The 19804-nt window shown below is 40.7% G+C and overlaps 1 pseudogene; it reads left to right on the forward strand.

Annotated features, from left to right (window-relative positions):
- Positions 1–1891: 1891 nt before the first annotated feature.
- Positions 1892–2511, forward strand: LOC100727653 (small ribosomal subunit protein eS8-like; annotated as a pseudogene).
- The last annotated feature ends 17293 nt before the right edge of the window (positions 2512–19804 follow it).

The raw sequence follows: 19804 nt of genomic DNA on the forward strand, positions 1-19804 counted from the left end.
AAATAAATGGATGCAGCTTGAGACCATATTCATAAGTGAAATAAATCAAACTCACATGTATAAATACTGAATAGTTTCCCTAGTGTAAGAAATGATAACAATATATAAAAGTATGTGGTACTCATGCTTACCAATCATATTGGTTTGAAGCCATATAATGTTTTCACTCATTAATTGGAATTGTTTTAATCTGGGTTGTTCGATTTTATTGCCTGTGGTAGTGCGAATAGCTGTTTTGAAAACAAGACATCATAATAGCTAGTGCTGATTTAATATCATCTTGTTTTGAAGTCCCATCAAGCTGTTGTCCACCTGTTTCCATTGGTTTTAACATGTTGTATCTTATTATATTTTACTATATGCGGTAGTATAAACAAAATTTTTTATAGGCAAAGAGTTATTATAGAAACCGTTGTTTGTTTTCTGTTAGCTGGTTATAAATACCCTGTAATTCTTTCATTGTCTTGAATGGCTTCACACCGTCTTGATATATTTAGTATACGAAGTTATGCTCAAATGATTCAAGGAAAGAGACACTATGGTGACTACTGTTATGTCAGGTTATCTGGTGGTGAAACACAATGATGCTTAAATTGTTCGGTTCTGACCTGTGTTGTTCTGTTACTATGTCCTCTTTTATCTCAATCTCCACCCCCCTTTTTAAATTAATTTATTTTTTTCTTATTTTTTTAATTAAGGGAAAACAAAATTTAAAAATAACGGGATATATTATAGTAACTTTTTTGTTTTCCTATCAACCTGATTTGAACCCCAGTATCGCTCTCCCCATCTTGTTCTGACTGACTTTACTATATTCTGTTTTGTTTGATAGTGTCAAGTTTGAGGGTATAGGCAACCACTTTGAAGGCAATAAGATTTACTATGATGCCCATTATGGTTTGACTATTATCTTCTTTTGAAGTCCTGTAAGGTCTCCAATGTAGGTTTTATTGGTCTTGTTCTGTACTGTTTTGTTCAATTCTATTATACCTGATGATATAGGCAATTCTTTTTAAGATAGCAAGAGGCATAATGGTAACGGTTGTTGATCACCCGGTGTTCTGTTTTTGCATCGTGTACTATGTCCGTCCTTCTGTTCTGACTCTGTTTTGCTTTGTCACATTTGGTTTTTTTTTTTTTTTTTCTTTTTTTTCTCGTCAGAAAAAAAAGTTATAAGAACTGTTGGAGTAATAAAACCCAAAAAGTTTAATTGTATTGTAAAAAAGAGAGGAAAAGGAAATGGTCTAAAGGATATATCTGCATGTATATTTAAGTTTGTAGGATAGAAAACCGTATTACTGAGTTTTTGTTGGATCACTGAACAGAACTGTCTGCAATCTCACTGTATAAATGTCCACTTTGTATGCTTTAATTTTGTAATTTGGACAACTGTTTCTAAGATGACAATATGTAATTTATTAACTAGTGATTTCTTACTGTGTATATTTTTCTTGAAATTCTGTATGACTTGTACCCTTTTACTGCTTTGTGGTTTTTTTTCTCTTTAAATAAAAAAAAAGAAATCAACCAATAACAAATGCTGGAGAGGCTCTAGGGAAAAGAAACCCTTCTCTACTGTTGGTGGGAGTGTAGACTGGTGCAACCATTGTGGAAATCAGTGTGGAGATTCCTCAAAAAACGAACTAGAGGTCCCAGTTGACTCAGCAATTCCCCTTCTGGGTATCTTCCGAAAAGGATTGACAACATCACACCATAGCCATATGTATATACTCATGTTCATAACAGCACCATTTTCCAGATCTTAGAAACAACCTAAATGCCCATCGACTGAGGAGTGGATAAAAAAGATTTTTATACAATGGAGTACTACCCTGCCATAAAGAAGGATAAACTGGAAAATTTTATACGACTTTCCAGTTGGAACCAAGTGATGGGCATTTCTCAGGACAACTGGCACAATCACTGCAAGACTGGGGAAAAGAAAGTCCCCCCAAAAGAAGCGGAAGTATGAGCTGGGTTGCCCAGCTGCCAACACTAAGATCGGCCCCTGTGGAGATATACACAATGCAAATTCCAGGAGGCAATAAGTACCGCGCCCTGACGCTGGATGTGGGAAACTTCTCCTGGGGCTTTTTATATTTGAAAAACAAGGACAAGCACCTACTAATGAGCTGGTCCGCACCAAGACCTGTGAAGAACTGCATTGCACCCACTGACAGCGCACTAAATGGACAGTGAGTGGGATGAATCCCACTGCGCACTGTCCCTGGGCCACAAGAAGGGGGCCAGGCTGACTCCTGAAGAGGAAAAGATTTTAAACAAAAAACAATCAAAGAAGTATGATGAAGGGAAAAAGAATGCCAAAGACAGCAGTCTTCTGGAGGATCAGGTCCAACAGGGCAGCTTCTCGTCTGTATTGCACCAAGACCAGGCCAGTGTGGCCGAGCAGGTGGCTATGTGCTGGAGGGCACGGAGCTGGAGTGTTAGCCGAGGAAAATCAGGGTCTGCAAAGGCAAATCACTTTCCCTCCTGGCTTACCTCATGAAATAAAGGTATTTATTGTTCTATGTTAAAGAAAGAAGAAGAAAATTTTATAGGTAAGTGGATGCAACTTGAGACCATACACACAAGTGAAATAAATCAGACGCACACGTGTAAACATCATATTGTTTCACTAGTGTGAGAAGCTGAAAGAAAGAACAGATGTATATGTGTATGTGTACATAAAAAATAGTTAAGATAGTTACACTAATTTCTCTGGAGTCTGCCGAAGAGAGATACTTGTGCTGGTACTGTTCGGACATTGGAATGCAGATGTCTTGTGCTCTGAGCGAATGATGTGGGGATGACAGTGCACAGTGTATGTACCACTGCTGCCCCAATTGACGTGTTTTGAAATTTGGTTTTCTTTTTTTCTTTCTTTCTTTTCTCTTTGAAATAAAATGGATGGGGGGAGAGAGAAGTGTGCTGCTATAACTATAAACACGGGTAAGTATGTATCACAGTAACATGATGACTTTAACTCTTGTAGGAAGATACCAAGGCGGAAAATAGTGGAGATAAATGGGATTTCTTGTTTTAGTCTGTGAGGACTCCCCGTACGGTTTCTGTACTGGTTGTACCAGTTTACAAACTGACCATCAGTGAAGCAGAGCTCCTTTTTTTCTTGCCCTCTGCCCCAGGTTCACCAGCATTTGTTGTTACATGACTTCTTGCCAATATCCCTTCTCCCTGGAGTGAGATGGGATCTCAGGATTTTTTAATTTGCATTTCCCTAAGGCCAGAGGTTTGGAATGCTTTTCCATATATTTTATTAGACATTTGTACTTCTTATGCTGATAAATGTCGGTTCATTTCAGTTGCCCATTTTTGGATTGGGTTTTTTATCTTAGGGGCTGTCTAATTTTTTGGGATCTTTATGTATTCTAGGTGTTAGTCCTCTGTGCAAAGAAATAATTGGCAAATGTTTTTCCCATTCTGTAGCTGTCTGTTCACTCTGTTGGTTGTTTCCTTTGTTGTGCAGGAGCTTTTTAATTTGATATTTTCCCATTTTTTGACTCTTGTTGTTGTCTCGTATGCAATTGGTGTTCTGGAAAGTCCTTGCCTATAATTATGTTTCTAAGAGTTTTACCTAGTTTATCTTCCTGCAGATTGTTTCTGTTTTATTATTTAGATCTTTGATTTTTTTTTTTTTTTTTTTTTTTTTTTTTGCGAGAGGTGGGGAGATTGTACCGGGGATCGAACTCACAACCTCGTGCTTGCCAGGCAGGCACTTGTGCTCCAGCCCCTTTGATCTATTTTAATTTCATTTTAGTACATGGTAAGAAATATAGGTCTCAATTCAATCTTCTGCATATGTAGCCAGTTTTCCCAGCAACATTTGTTGAAGATGCTGCATCAAAGGGGTTTGGCTCCTTTGCCAAAGATAACACAGCTGAGTGTGCCTGGAGTTCTGTGTCCTCTGTTCTGTTTCACTGACCCATGTCTCTCTCTCTCTCCCAATACCACGCTGTTTTTTTTTAAATCACAATAGCTTTGTAGTATAACTTGAAGTCTGGGATTGTGAGATCTCCCACTTTGCTTTTGTTATCATTTTTTCAGGATTATTTTTTCCAGTAACGTGAGCAATGTTGTTGGAATTTTGATTGAGACTGCATGAAATTTGCATGTCAATGTTGGAAGTACACTCATTTAGATGATTGGTTTTACATATCTTTCCGTTGTCTAATGTCCTCTTTGATCTTCTTTTTCTGACTACTGCAGTTTTCATTGTAGACATATTTTTCAATTCCTTGGTTAAGTTAATTCCTAGGTCTTTGAATTTTTCTTGATATTATGAAAGGTGTTATTCCCTAATTTCTTTCTTGGTGAATTTATTATTGGCATACAGAGTCATTACTGATTTTTGTGCATTAATACCTTTCCTCCTACATTACTGAAACTGGTTATTAATTCTAGGAGTCTTTTTTGTGAAACTTTGTATCATGTCATCCACAAATAATGATCATTTGACTTCTTCCTTTCCTGTCTGCCCCTTTTCTTTCTTTCTCTTGCCTGATTGCTCTAACTAATGTTTCAAAAACTCTGTTTACAGTGATAGTGGGTATCCTCCCCTTGTTCTTTAGTGGGAAAGCTTTCAGTGTTTCTCCCATTTAAAATAATGCTAGAGTCAGGCATGGTTGTTTACACATGTAATCCCAGCACTCAGGAGGCTGAGGCAGGAGGTTCCCTGCAAATTCAAGGCCAGCCTGGGCTACAAAGTGAATTCAAGGCCAGCCGGAACTACATAGCAAGATTCTGTCTCAAAAATACAAAAAATAAGGGCTGGGGATTTAGCTCAGCGGCATAAGCACCGCCTTGCAGGCAGGTGGTCGTGGGTTCGATTCCCAGTACCGATAAAAAGATTTAAAAAAAAAAAAAAGACACACAAAAAAATACAAAATTAATAAATAGGGCCAGGAGGGATTTAGCTCAGCAGCTCAAGTACTGGTAAGCACAATGTCCTGAGTTTGATCCCCAATACCAAAAAATAAATAAATAAAATGATATTGGCCATTGGCTTGTCATAAATGGCTTTTATCAGATTAAAAAGAGGTCCTTCTATACCTATTTCATTCAGGATTTTTATCACAAATGGATGTTGAATTTTGTCAAAGGCATTTTGTGTTATCAATGGAGATGATTATGTGCTTTTTGCCCTTGCTTCCATTTATGTGATGTGTTATGTTTATTGATCTGCATATGTTGAACCATGCCTGCATCCTTGGGATGAACACTACTTGCTCATGATGCAAGATTTTTTGATGATTTGCATTCTGTTTTCCAGTGTGTTTTGAAGATTTTTGTGTCAAAGTTCATGAAAGAAATTGGCCTGTATTTCTCTTTTAGTTGGGTCCTTTTCTGGTTTTAAAATCAGGATAGTCAGTAGCTTATTATAATAATAGTTATTATTATTATCTTATTTCTTCAGTCTCATTGCCATATATGTATCACTCAGGGCTCTTATATCTTATTGGTTCAGATATGGAAGTTCATATGTGTTTAAAAATCTATCCATTTCTCTTAAAGTCAGCATTTTAGTAGAGTACAAGTTCTCAAAATAGTTATTAATAACCTGGATTTTGACAAACACTATTGTGATTTCAACCTTTTCATTTCTCATGGCATTGATCTGGGTTCTTTCTTTCCTCTTGAAAGATTGGCTAGTGGTTTATCTATTTCATTTATTCTTTTAAAGAACCAGTTCTGGAGTGAGGAGAGGAAGGGGGAAAAAGAATTGACACACATTATGTACATGTACCAATTCCCCACAGTGAATGTAATCATTATGCACTGCAAACATGTAGTAATAAAAATTAAAGAAAAAAGAATCACCTCTGGGGCTAGGGATTTAGCTCAGCGGCATAAGTGCCTGTCTTGCAAGCAGGCAGTCGTGAGTTCGATCCCCGGTACTGGAAAAAAAGGAAAAAAGACAAAAAAAAAAAAAAAGAATCACCTCTTTGGGCCAAGGATTTAGCTCAGTGGCACAAGTGCCTGCCTAGCATGCGTGAGGTCATGAGTTCAATCCCTGGTACCAAAAAAAAAAAGTCGCCTCTTTGACTCATTGGTTCTTTGTATTGCTTGTTTAGTATCAATTTCATTAACTTTTGCCCTTTATAGTTTTCTTTCTTCTTCTAGCTTTGAATTTACTTTCTTCTTGTTTTTCTATGATCTTGTGGCACATGATTAGGTTGTTTGTTTGAACTGTCTCTGTATTACTAATGTGAGCATTCACAGCTATAAACTTCTAAGAGGGACTGCTTTCACTGTGTCATACAGGTTCTGTCATGTTAGACTGACATTATTGCTTGATTCTAGGAAGTGTCTAATTTCTTCTTTGATTTTTGTGACCTATTGATTATCCAAGAGGGAATCATTTATTTTCAATGTGTCACATGATTTCCGTGGTGCTTTTTGTCATTGATTTCCAGTTTCACTGCACAATGATCTGAGAGTATGCATGGGATAATTTCAGTTCTTTCCTACTTACACATGTTTAATGGACTAGTGTGTGGTCGATTTTGAAGCAAATCGCATGTGCTGCTGGAAAAAAATGTGTGTTTTGTTGTTAGGTGAGTCGCTATATAAATATTTGTGAAGTCCGTTTGTTTGAAAGCTAGATGAGCTGAAAAAAAATAATACAAAACATGAATGACCAGTTTAGAAACTGGTTCAACTCTGTATTTCTTTGTTGATTTCTTATCTTTTTTTTTTTTTATCAGTACCAGGGATCAAAGTCACAACACCTACTTGCAAGGCAGGTGCTTAATCCCCAGCCCCATTTCTTATCTTGATCTGTTTAAGACAATAAGGTATTGAGGTGTCCTATTATAATTGTGTTGCTGTTTATCTGATTTTTTATGTCTAATAGTGTTTATTTTATGGAGTTAGGTGCTTCATTTTTTGGTACATATATGTTTACAATTGTCATTCCTTCCTGTTAAATTGTATTCCCTTAACTAGTATGTAATGACCTTCTTTGCTTCTCTTGATCAGTTTTGGCTTGAAATCCACTTTGTCTGAAATTAGGAATGATAGTCCTGCTTTTTCTAGGTTCCAGCTACATGAAATATTGTTTCCACTTTTTTTTTTTTTTTTTTTTTTTTGGTATTGGAGATCAAACTCATGACCTCGTGCTTGCTTGCTAGGCAGGTGCTTACACCGCTGAGCTCAGTCCTTCGCCCTTCCATTTTTTAAAATTTGTGTATTTCTCAGATTAAATGTTTCTTATATATAGCATATTGTTGGGTTTTGTTTCTTATCCATTCTGCCAACCCATGTCTTCTGATTGGAGAACTGAGACCATTCACACTGAGAGCTACTACTTAGGAGCTGGGGATTTAGCTCATGGTGCAGCGCCTGTCTCAAAAATGTGAGGTCCTGGATTCAATTCCCAGTACCAAAAAAAAAAAGTTGCTGCTTAAAGATACTGACTTACCTGGCAAGCGCAAGATCCTGAGTTTGATGCCTGGTATCAAAAAAGTACTGACTTATCCTGCCATTGCACTGTTTTTCTCTTTCTCTCTCCCTTGCTTAACTGCTCACTCTGCCTGGCAAATTCATTTTATGAGATTTTTTTTTGGCATCTTTGGCTTCATTTTCTCTTTCTAGTGTGTCCTTCAGAATTTTTTGCAGTGCTACTTCGGTGGTCATGAATTTTTTGAGGAGCTCTTTGTCATGGAAATATCTTATTTCTCCATTAATTTTTTGCCATTAATTTTGAAAGAAAGCTTTAGGGGGCTGGGGATTTAGCTCAGGGGCATAAGCACCTGCCTTGCAAGCAGGTGGTGGTGAGTTCGATTCCCAGTACCGATTAAAAAAAAAAAAAAGAAAAGAAAGTTTTGTAGGATATACAAGATAGGAAGGAAGGGCTGGGGATTTAGCTCAGTGGTATAAGTGCCTGCTCAGCAAGTGCAAGGTTGCAAGTTCAATCCCTGGTACCAAAAAAAGATGGGAAGGAAGCTGTTGTCTTATAAAACTTATTTATTTACTTATATTTGGTATCTTACAGAATTTAAAACACTCCAATCTCTCCTCACCTTTAAGGCTTGTGTTAAGTGCTCTGCTATAATTTGTTTGTTTGTTTGTTTTGTTTTGTTTGTCTTTTTCATTTTTATTGGTACCAGGGATCGAACTCATGACCACCTGCTTGCAAGGCAGGTGCTTATGCCGCTGAGCTAAATCCCCAGCCCTCTGCTATAATTCTAATGGGTTTACCTTTATAAGTTATTTGTTGCTTTCCTTTAACAGTTTTTAAGGTTCTGTTCCTGTGTTGGACTTCTGATATTTTGACTATGATGTTATATGGAAAGGATCTCTTTGGTTATGACTATTTGGGGTTCTACATGCATCACTTATCCATATGTTTGTCTCTCCTAATATCTGGCAAATTTTATGCTATCATTCTGCTAGGAGACTTTTTTGCCCTTTGTGTTGTCTTCTGATTTTTTTCACCAATTCCAATTAATCTTAGATTAGTCTTAGTCATCCTGCAAATGTTGAGTCCATTTTACATATCCTCTTGTTTTTTAAGGTATCTCTGAGTAACTGGCCTTTGGAAGTAGCTGTCTTCTAAGTTTACTATTCTGTACTCACATTGGTCACTTCTGCGGCCCATACTTTCAATATAATTTTTAATCTCCTGAATTTCTGTTTTTAAACTTTTCATGAACTCTACTTTTCTAATGTTTTGTATTATTTTTGTTCAGTTCATCTAGCTTTTTATTAGTGTTCTCAGTAAGCTTCTCTTTGGCTTCATTGGCTAAGAGTCTCAATAGTCAATATGGGGAACCCAGCCAAGAGTCCCGATTGCCTGACTCTAGAATGCTTCAAGAAAAATACAAAACAGAGCCAAGTATTCCTTCAATGGCTGAAAGTCAATGTCTTTGGATCCATCTTCTCCACTCCCAAAGCATCCACTATTTATTAGCTGTATACTATGATGGGTGGGGCTAGCAAAGGATTACAATTCATGGAAGACTTTGACTCCAAAAGGCATAGATAATCCTGTGTTTAGAAGTATCTTGACCTGAGTATAATCTTGTGATGACTCAAGAACCATAGATGATCCCATGCCAGTCAATGGGAAATCCCAGATGGGTGGTTCCAACAATCACAGTCCTTCCTTTCATCCCACAGGGAAATACGCAAAACCAGTCACTGTGAATTTATGGACTCCAACACTTCCCAACTGTTTGGATTATTACCTCCATTATCAGGTTAGTTATATTTTCTGTGAGCCTGCTTAGCATCTCATTGATGTGTTTTTAATCTCTTCCATTATCCTTTCAAATAATTCGGCTATGTGGCTTTTGCTTTGCTACCCTTAATGCCCATGGATTAGTTTTGGGGGAGTTAGGAGTTTGGGAGGCATTTTTTTTACTTTCTTATTTGATTGATTTTTTTGTGTGTGCTGATTTTTGCAAGTATGGAAAGACTCTGTTAACAGTATGTTGATACATGGACATAACACATCTTAATTCTTTGTGCTTCCCCTCTCCTGACCCTCCGTCTTCTTCTAACATTTTAAACAAAAGTTGTAGAAATTGGGCCAGGAATTTAGCTCAGTTGCATAAATGCCTGCCTAGCAAGCATGAGGTCATGAGTTTGATCCCGAGTACCACCAAAAAAAAAAAAAAGTAGAAATCTAATCTACTCATTTTTGTGAAGAACTCATCACAGCAGATCTGTCATCACTTTTATACATAAAAGTGAGACCTTTGTGCTCCGTCCTTACAAATGAACATGATACATATACAAATACAAGTATTAGGTTCTTCACTGAGCATTATTCAATATTATATAAACCCAAAATAATCAAATTTGCAAAGTATTCACATAAACTTAAAAGGACATGGGTTTTCAGCAAAGGAGAACTTTAAGAATTTCAGCAGTGTCCTTGGCAATCAGACATTCAGCTGAAGTCCCAACTGTTATGGGTGTGTGGAACAATGAGTGTCCAGACATAGAGGAGGAGGCACATTCAGCCAGAGCTGATCCTGACCTACACAGCTGGCCACCTGCTGGACACACTCCGGAACTTGGAATCAGGACTGGGCCACTTGATCACAGTCATCATGAAGTACAAGCAAGCCAAGCAGAACATCAGGTGGCAGACGAAGCAGCTGTATTGCAGTTCTCTTACTCTCATTGTCCGCTGAAGCTGTCTGTCTTGTTCAATGCTGGCTCCAGTGGCCATGGTATCACCGTGAATCATGCCATCACTCCCCAAGAGGATAAGCGTCTTTACTTGGCTATTGTTGGAAGGCAAAATATAAAAGACAGAGTAAAGGCAAACAATCCCAAACATTCTTGTCTACAGAGAGTGCTTGTTCTTTGATGGTGGAGCAAAGGAAGGAGCAGCCACTGAATTTACAGGATCCATGGTTGGCACAGCTGTGTGTAGAATGAGGCCCAGCAGATTGGGGTTGCAGAATGAGCATGCTCATTGGTCTTGGTTGACCGTGTGAGGTACAGGCTGTAGAGAGCAATGACAGAGAACTACAGGAGGCTGGAGCGAGGGTGGTGTGCCTGGATTTTTGAGTGGATTGATTTTATAGAAACCACAATGCAAAGGATCAGATCAATACTGCTGAAGAACTTGCCATGCAGTCCTCTGGCTTGGTGTAATATGTGTAGAGCAGCCCAATAGAGACAGCTGGCAAGATATGAAACAAGCTTCTAGACAGCAAACACTTGGGTTTCCTTATTCCACATGATTTATTCATAACTCCTGTCAAGATAAGTCTACCAAGAGCACCAGTTAGATGAGGATAAAGCAAATAGCCACTAACTAGGCCAAGACACAATAGCCCCCAAGGATGGAGAAAGATCCAACCATGGCTGTTGGGAGCCGCGGTCGAGCCCGGTCGCCTTACTTGGCGGACGTGAGGCCTGTAGGAAAGAGCAAAGCCTGAGCTAGCTTACCCCTCCCATCGAGTGTGCTAAGATGGCGCTTATTTCCTGCTTGGTAAACAACCCGCCCTGTAAGATCTCCTGCTTCCTGCTTGGTAAACAACCCGCCCTGTAAGATCTCCTGCTTCACAACCCGCCCTGTAAGATAGTCTGCCTAGCAACAACTGATGTTAGCCAATCAGCCCGCATCGCGCGCTTTGAACTGATTGGCCACTGTAACCCTATAAAAGTGAGTGCCTCTCCCGCCACGAAAAAAGAAGCAGAAGAAGCAGAAGAAGCAGAAGAAGCACGCAAGGAGCCGCGGAGAGTGGACCGGTAGAGGCTTCGGGACAGACTGTAGGGAGAAGCACGCAAGGAGCCGCGGAGAGCGGACCGGTAGAGGCTTCGGGACAGACTGTAGGGAGAAGCACGCAAGGAGCCGCGGGGAGCGGACCAACAGAGGCTTCGGCCGGGAGGATTCCCGGGGCAGGCTGTACGGAGAAGGAAAATAAAAGAAAAGGTTGTCCACTGCCAGACTTTGTTGTGTGTCCTTCCTGCCGGCCGGGAGTGACACCGACACATGGCACCAATGATGGCTGCCATTTTAAAGAACTAAAATCCATTGTGTACCACTATGCTGGAATTTTTTCTTGTTTTTACTTTTAACAAAAGCAAAAAGAAAACAAATAAAAACACAATTAAGGCAAAGTTAATCCAATGTACAATGTTCCAACCAACCAGCACATCACAATTTTATCTGCCTTTAAAATAGCCACCTGGATTTTAAATCTCCCTTCACAAAATCCAAGAATCTTCTTCACTTCAGCTTCCATTCTTTCTGCATGATATAGGACATGGCAGCCCAAGAGGACAATAAAACCATACATGAGTTGAGTCACAGTGGAATTCTTACTGTTAAGACAGCAATTACATAGCAAGTGCAATGCACCCCACAGAGGCAAGGAACCCAGCTGGGGAGGGAAAAGATGCTCTGCACAGCCCCCATGGTAATGGACATGGCTGATCCAGAGGTTTCTTTCATAGTGATAACTGACAGATGAGGTGTTGCCCAAGAAATATGATCTAACTTGCATCTTAAATGTGTCCCAAAGCTCATGTTGTGAAGACTGATTCCCCAGTGCATAGTGTTGAAGGGAGGGGCCTTCAGGAGTTTACAGGATCATCAAGGTTCTGACTTAATTAATGGATTAATCCATTTATGGAATCATCAATTGAATAGGCTACTGGGATATAGTAGAAACTTTATAAGGTGGGACCTAGTTTCAAGAAGTAGGTCATTGGAGCATGCCCATGAAGGTGTACTTTGTCCTTGGTGTCTGTCTTTCTCTCTTTCTTTCTACCGCCTTCTCTCCCTCTTTCTTGTTCCTTACACAATCCCCATCATTCTGCCTTATCCCAGTTCCAGAAACAGCAGTCAAATGACCCATCGACTTGAATCTCTGAAACCAGAACCATAAGTCAAATGTTTCCTCCTACAAGTTTATTTTCTCAGGTATTTTACCACAGCAATGGAAAGCTGACCAACATAATATACTAAAAACCATTGAGCTGTATACTTTAAATGGAGGAGTGTGATATGTGAATTTAATGTTAATTATTAGCCTGTTAAAAAAGGATAGGGAGTGGAAAAAAAGGATAGGGAGGGATCTTGAAACAAGCTAGTTTAATTCAGATGTCTCCAAGTCCCCTGAGATTTCTCCAGGCAAGAATCAGCTATAAATAAATGACAACTTTGGTCAATATAAAATAATATTTTTTGAAATAATATTACTTTTTAAAAATTTTTTATGATTGCAGTATATAATGATTCCATTCATCACAGGGATTGGTACACGTATATAACACATCTTAATTCTTCTACATGCCCCTTCCCTGCTACCCTCCCCCAAGATTACTTTAATTTGGAACCTAGTAATATTATGACAAGTATTAATAGAAAAGTAATAAAACAAATATTAATTATAAGAATATTAATCAGGTGTGGTGATGCATACCTTTAATCTCAGCACTTCAGAGGCTGAAGAAGGAGGATCTCAATGAGTTCAAGCCTACTAGAGGGTTGAGGGCCAGTCTAAACAGAATAAATAAGACACTGTCTTAAAAAAAACTAAAATCCAAAACAAACAAAGAATATATCTTAAGCCCTTGGTTTTAATATTTTGAAACTAGATTTAAGTATAGTCATAGGCTTTGTGATTATTTTATTTTTATTTCATTTTGTGTTTTGCCTATTTGGTGTGTCATAGTTATTGCAATTTGGATTAAGAAAATCTAATTAAGTTTGTGTAGTGACCCAATCATCTTCCCACCCCTGGGTAAGCAGTGAAAGTCCACTGCACAGTCCCTTCCCTGGTCCACTTGATCCAGAAATGGTCATGTAACACGCTTTTGGCCAACCCTCTCCTGTCCCACAAAAGGGAAACGAGTATCACCCCTCCCTGAATTGTGATGTCTGAGGGTGGCGGTGGTGCTAGAGCAGCCACGTTGCTTCCTGCTAAGGATGATGCCACACAGAGGTGGGAAAACCAAGCGACTGCCACAAAGTGGAACCTGGGCACAGGAGCACCACGCCAAGAGGCCCCTTCCCCTGGTTCCCACTGTGACACCAAACATTTCCTGATGGTTAAGTCATGCTGAGTCAGATTTCATATTATTTTTCCAAAAGAAAAAAATCCAAAAGAAAGATAATTAATAATCAGAATTTAAACATAAAAATGTGGCTCAAGAAATTTTTTTTTCACAAATTATGCTGCTATAAAGAAATTTTTATTCTCTAAGTTGTATTTGGTGAGCACATAAATTGGATAAATTGAGCATTAATTATACTCACTCTATTGTGGAAGCTGTAGAGAAACTCCTTTTGTCCTCATAGAATTCCCCTAGACTTTAAAGAATCTAGAAATAATGCAGAGAAACAAATTTGAAACAGGGATCCATCTCCTCAGTCCTCAGAGGGATCCACTGCCAACGTGAGAAACGTCTTTGAGCCTCCCTCGGTGGTGCTCTCCAGTAATCCCAGCACCTGGGAGGCTGAGGGAGGAGGCTCATCAAGAGTTCGAGGCCAGCCCAGGGTATACAATGAGACTTTGTTTCAAAAAACCTAAATAAAAAAATAAAGAAAACCTGAGATAAAGTAAATTGCAGGAGTCACTGGCCTGCTGATATCCTGTCTCATAGAGGAGGAGGGCAGAGCCCAAAGGGACAGAGCCCTCTGCTGTGCCCTCTCAGTGCCCAGAGCAGCAAAGGACTCCAGATTCAGCCGAGTTTAGGAGGCTGTAGGAAATCAAGGTGGCATCTAAAAGAAGGCTCTCCAATGATCTGGATGATGGTGCCAAGAGAGAATGAAGTTCAGGGTTGCCACATCTCCCATTTTTCAAGAAATGCCAGTGTAAGAAATGTGGACAGCTCAAGAAATGCTGACCCCCGCCACTTTGATCAGAGACCCTGCACCTGGGATTCAGACTCTCAGTCCCCTTGCTGCTAGCAACCACCAAGCCTGCGCATCCCCAAGCCTCATTGGGGCAGCCCCAGCCACCCGTGCCCTCTCCTGGCAAAGCACCCAACATCTCTCACTGACTCCCCCTGCCCATGACCCTACATAGACCCCACAGCCCGTTCACAGCCAGCAGCTGGCCTGGCTCTATTGCCAGAGCATCCCGCTCAGGTTTGTTCTGCAGCGATAAACCTGGCCTATTGAGCACCTACCTCTCTTTCTGTCCTTTTTCCTAATAGCTAAAATTTTGAATCATAAGAATCTATCAGTTTTTAGACTTGGACAACCAGCCCAACTTCAAAAGCAAAAACACATAATACCACTGGGCCAAACAGAGAACATCTATAGGTTCTCGGTGTGGGTGTTCCAGATTGTATCGTCAACAGCAGGCTCACAGCAGGTGGCACAGGAGATGCCTGGAGGCTGGCAGTCGGCTGTGTGCAACCATGCTGGTTGACATTTCCCTCCAGAGGAGCTTTGCCGACCCAGATTTCTGGGCCACATGGCGGGATGTACAACATGCGGTTTGTGCTGACAGCCAGCAAGAGGGTCAGCTGCAAAAGGCCTCCAAAGAGCTGAGAGAAAAGGGCCCGATCGTGTGCCCTGCTGAAATGCTCAAGACCCTGACTCAGAGTTTTCATCTCCTCTGCCAGGGTCAAGCTGTACTCCCCATCATTAATGAGCCACCAACAGGACCAGTTACACTAGTGTCCTCTGCTGGGTTCCTAAGTTTCATACATTGGCCCAGTCACTCTCTTGCAAGTAGATAATCAGAGAATTAAGACTGCTGGTCCCAAGAGCACTTGGAGCTATAGGGAGACCCACACCAAAAAATGACAAAGAACTGTTAAACTATTTTTCAGAATGTTTACTTGATCAGTGTCATAGTTACTTTTCTCTCAGTGCTGAGACAAAATACACAACACCCAAGGTTAAAAGAAGAAAGGTTTATTTAGCTCACAGTTTGTGGAGGTTTCAGTCCCTAATCAGCTGACTCCACGGCAGGGTGGCACATGGCAGAGAATAACAGTTCATGGTGTGCAGAAGACAGCAAAAGCAACAGGAGCAAAAAGGGAAGAGTGCAAGAGAAGACTCTTTCTGTCCATTACATTGTGTGTAGACCACCCACCCTAAGGTGGGTAGAGTCCATACCCATAATCCCAGCATTAGACAGTGAATCAGTCACAAACTATAGATTCAGCTACCTCTGAAAAGCACTCCCCATGACTGCATGAGGTTTTGGGGGGACATCCAGACACAAACCATAACAAATAGGGTTTTCCAACAGGCAGTCCTGAGTTCAATTCCTGGTACCGATAAAAAAAAGAAAAAGAAAAAAAAAAACAAAAAACAAAAAACAAAAAACAAATAGGGTTTTCCTTATGCAGTTCAGGCTAGACTTAAACTCACTATACATCCCAGGCTGCCCTGGAACTCACAATAATACCCTTGCCTCACTCTCCACAGTGCTAGCACTACAGGTATGATCCATCATACCTGCTTTAATTCTTTAAATGATATTCAGGGTTTTTTTTTTCTTGTTGCTAAAGGTTAAACGTAGGGTCTCATGCATGCTAAGTATGTGTTCTACTGCTGAGCTATACCCCTCACCTCTATTTACATATTTAAAAGAATATTAAGAACCACATAAAAAATCAGACATTTCAAGGCCTGGGATACAGTTGAATGGCCCACAGCCTGTCTGGCAAGCATAAGGCTCTGAGTTTGATTCCTGGCACCAAAAATCAGACATTTCATAGGAATTTTTTTTTTTTGTCTTTTTGAGATGGGTCTCTATGCAATTCAGGCTGGCCTTGAGCTACTTTGTAGCCTAGGCTGGTCTTGAAATCACAATGATCCTCTTGCCTCAACTTCCCAAGTGCTGGGATCACAGGAGTGAGCCACCACGCCCGACTATTTCATAGGCATTTATATTGCACAATAAAATAGGCAAACATATATTTTTGTAAACAGACACACTGAGTTATACTAACAATAGGTGAATATTTAACCACTGGCGTACACAGACTGTGTCCATAAAGAACCAGACCAGAAGGTGAAAAGTATAAACACAGATCCAGTGGTGCTTCTTGCATGCAGCTAGCTTGATAAACTTCTCTCATCTGAGATACTCTGACAAAACCAATCAGAAACTGCAATAGGACACCACCACATGTGTGGTCACCCAGCCTTTCACAAATGCGATGTATGAGAAGGACACCAATTCATTTACTGAGGAAGTTCCAACATTCCCATGTCCACGCACGATGCTTACACACAAAGGCACCAGTGTGATAACCTACTACTTTCACCCAGCCAAAGAATGCATAAGACTAATTGGAACTTTCTGAAAGTCTTTACACATTTCAGACTTCTAGAATGGGAAATAATGCAAAGATGAAATACACAGCATATAAACTGTAAACACAAATTTAAATAGTGGGAAAAACTAAAACAAGACAAACAAAAACTACAAAGAAAATTCAACATATGGGAAACTTATCCAAGTATCGTAATCCCTTTTTCAGTTTTCCTCACAATCCAAAAAGTTATATTTTTAATGCCATTGAGACGTTATTGGAATCCCTGCAAATTAATTCCAATCTACCACCCCTAATGCAACCCACGGCGAGAGTAAAACAGCAAGACATATTCCAAGTTAAGGGTAGCCAAGGGGTCCTAAATCCAATCCCTGTATGGATGTGCGGACAAAGGCCCTGATCCTAGGCTTCTCCCAAAATTTATTATCTTGTGAAGAAACGAAGTGGCTCAGGGATGAGTGACAGTGAGGATGGTGGGGAGTTAAGCGAGTAATTTGAGCTGGCTTGGCCAGGTAGGGAAAGAAACATATTTACAAAATGCAGAGATAAAGATATGCAAAAAGAACAATTTGCATAATTTAATTAAAGCAGCAACTAAATTGTTTTAGGAGGCTGTTGCTTGGATTTCTGATATGTAAATTTTTGTGCCTGGGAAGTCATAGCCTCTTTACCTTGAGACTCATACCCTGTGGACATTCCTAGAGCTAACGGCTCTAACTTCCCTCTCATATCTTTTACTGAGAGGAGTATGGGAGGAAACAGGAGACTGTCTGACGGCTTTAGAGATTACATATCAGTACCTCGGCTAGCCTTATTTGCAATGCTTAGAGCCAATTGAAGAGAAAAGGAAATACAGTAGTCAGCTCTGTATATATATCAGTGTAAGGAAATAAGTCTCCATATAATCAAAGTTGCAGCAATTGTTCTGTATTCAAGGGGAGTCACTGGAGTTTCCTCCCACAGAAAAGAATATTTAAAAGAACTTTAAAAATAAAAAATTAAAAAATAGAGCTGGTTGGCCAGGTGTGGTGGTGACACCAGTAGCCCCTCAATAGGAGGCTGAGGCAGGCAGATGGTGGCAAGTTCAAGAACAGCCTGGGCTACACAGTGAGCCCAAAGACAGTCTGACCTGCATAGCGAGACCCTGTCGCAAAAAGACCAAAAAATCAATAACATAACAAACAAAAAGCCAGCCTCCTTCCACAAGGCCTTGCTGTAGGTGTCCACATGCGGAAAGGGACCCAAAGGTAGGGATGTGTTACCCAAAGGAGCTGCGGGCACACCGCTAGACCCAAAGCAGAACCAGTACCGAGAAGAGCAGCCCGATTCTCGCCGCGGGAGGAGCGCACAGGGCCTGAAGTCCAGGCTCATGTGCCTTGCCATGAAGAAGCATGGAGGCACTGTGCCATCTAGGAAGGGAAGGGAAGCGGTTCGTCCTGAGCAGCGTCCGGAGTCTGCCGAGTGCCAGACCCGGTACTCAGATTTTTCCTTGGTGACCCTGGCTGTAATGGTCCCCACCCACAGATACTGTCTTTGATGACAAGCGCCAAGACATTGTTTCCAGCAATGACTCTGAATTTAGTTATGTGTTTGTCCTTCCTCTTATACCTAGACTTTGGAATTTCCTTCTCTAATAAAACGAGTGTTGGTCCCGATAGGACCCAGGTTCCTAAAATAGCATTGTTCCCACAATTTAGGAAAAGACAGTTTGAAGCCAGACATGTGATGTCAGTGACTAAGGGGGATGGAATAGAATTGCAAACTTGAGGCCTGACCCCATTTCAAAATAAAAAATCCAAAGGGCTGGGAATATAGCTCAGTGCAAAGGATCCCCAGTGTCACCAGCACCACCACCAGCACCAAAAAAATAAATAAAAGTTGGATGTTACCTCAGTGGTAGACTGCTTGCTTTATATGTGAGAGGCCTGGCTTTGATTCCCCAATACAATAAAAAAGAGAGGCAAGTTAAAAACCAGTGTGGGCCAGCTATGGTAGCACACTCCTATAAGCCCTCAGCACTGAGGAGGCAGAGACAGGAGGATCACTGCAAGTTCAAGGCCAGCCTGGGCCAGCCTACACAGTGGGTTCAAGGCCAGTGCATATTATGTAGCAAAATCCCGTGTCAAAACACAGAACAAACAACTACAACAAAACACCACTAGTGTGGTTTCCAACTTACCATGTGTGACTAAAAAGCATCCCTAGTACAAAACCAGGCCCAGTTTGGCTCTGGAGTAAGGGACCCAGGTGACTATTTCAAGAGGTAGCCTGATGTGTCTTTCATTCCCTTCTGGTCTTTGCTTCTCCAACATGAGTTGTTCCCAGTAGCTGCAGCCTTGAGAGTTCACCCCAAAGAGAAGGGTAGGAACAGACACTCGGGAGCTGGGTTCCTGAGTTTGGCTGAAGCAAGATCTGGTTTCTTTCATGAAACAGACTTCCTAGAATCTGGACTTCTAGAAAGCAGGAAGGAGCCCAAATTTGCCTGGCTGGTCAGTGCCTCTGGGAAATTATGTCATTTTATCTGTACTTTCCTAAAGCCCACCCACTTTAATGAAAGCAGGAAGAACAAAATAAGCCAGAAATCAAACAAATGCAAAGTAAATAACCTAATAAAAAACAGGATGTTTAAAGGTCTTAGCTTAGGTCAACAAACACGCAATGATACCTTCCCACTCCATCCACACAGGCCAGGAGCCAGACTGGCTCCCATGACCGCAGGAAAGGGTGAAATTTCCGGATCCTTCTGAGACTTTGGTCCTGGGTGACCAGAACTCGGGCTGCCATGGGTTTTTTAAATTCCCTGAGCTGTGCTGTGATCATTTCTGAGAACCTTCTCTTTTCCAGATGCTAACTTACAAGGGACAGAATGTTCCAGAGATGCCTTAACACAGGCCGTGCTCACAGTTCAGGGTGAAGTGGGGGAGATGGAGATCCAATCAGTGATCTCTGGATCAAGAGAGGCTGTAAAGAGCCAGGGCAAGACCTGACCAAATCACTCCCACTGAGGACCAGAGGGGACTTTCTGAAGTCAGTTTCCTCGTACGACCTCATGTGCACATGTGTGAGAGACATCTGC

This window comes from Cavia porcellus, unplaced genomic scaffold (assembly GCF_034190915.1).
Source record: "Cavia porcellus strain 051 isolate PalLab524CR breed Dunkin Hartley unplaced genomic scaffold, mCavPor4.1 scaffold_6, whole genome shotgun sequence".
Taxonomy (NCBI): Eukaryota; Metazoa; Chordata; class Mammalia; order Rodentia; family Caviidae; genus Cavia; species Cavia porcellus.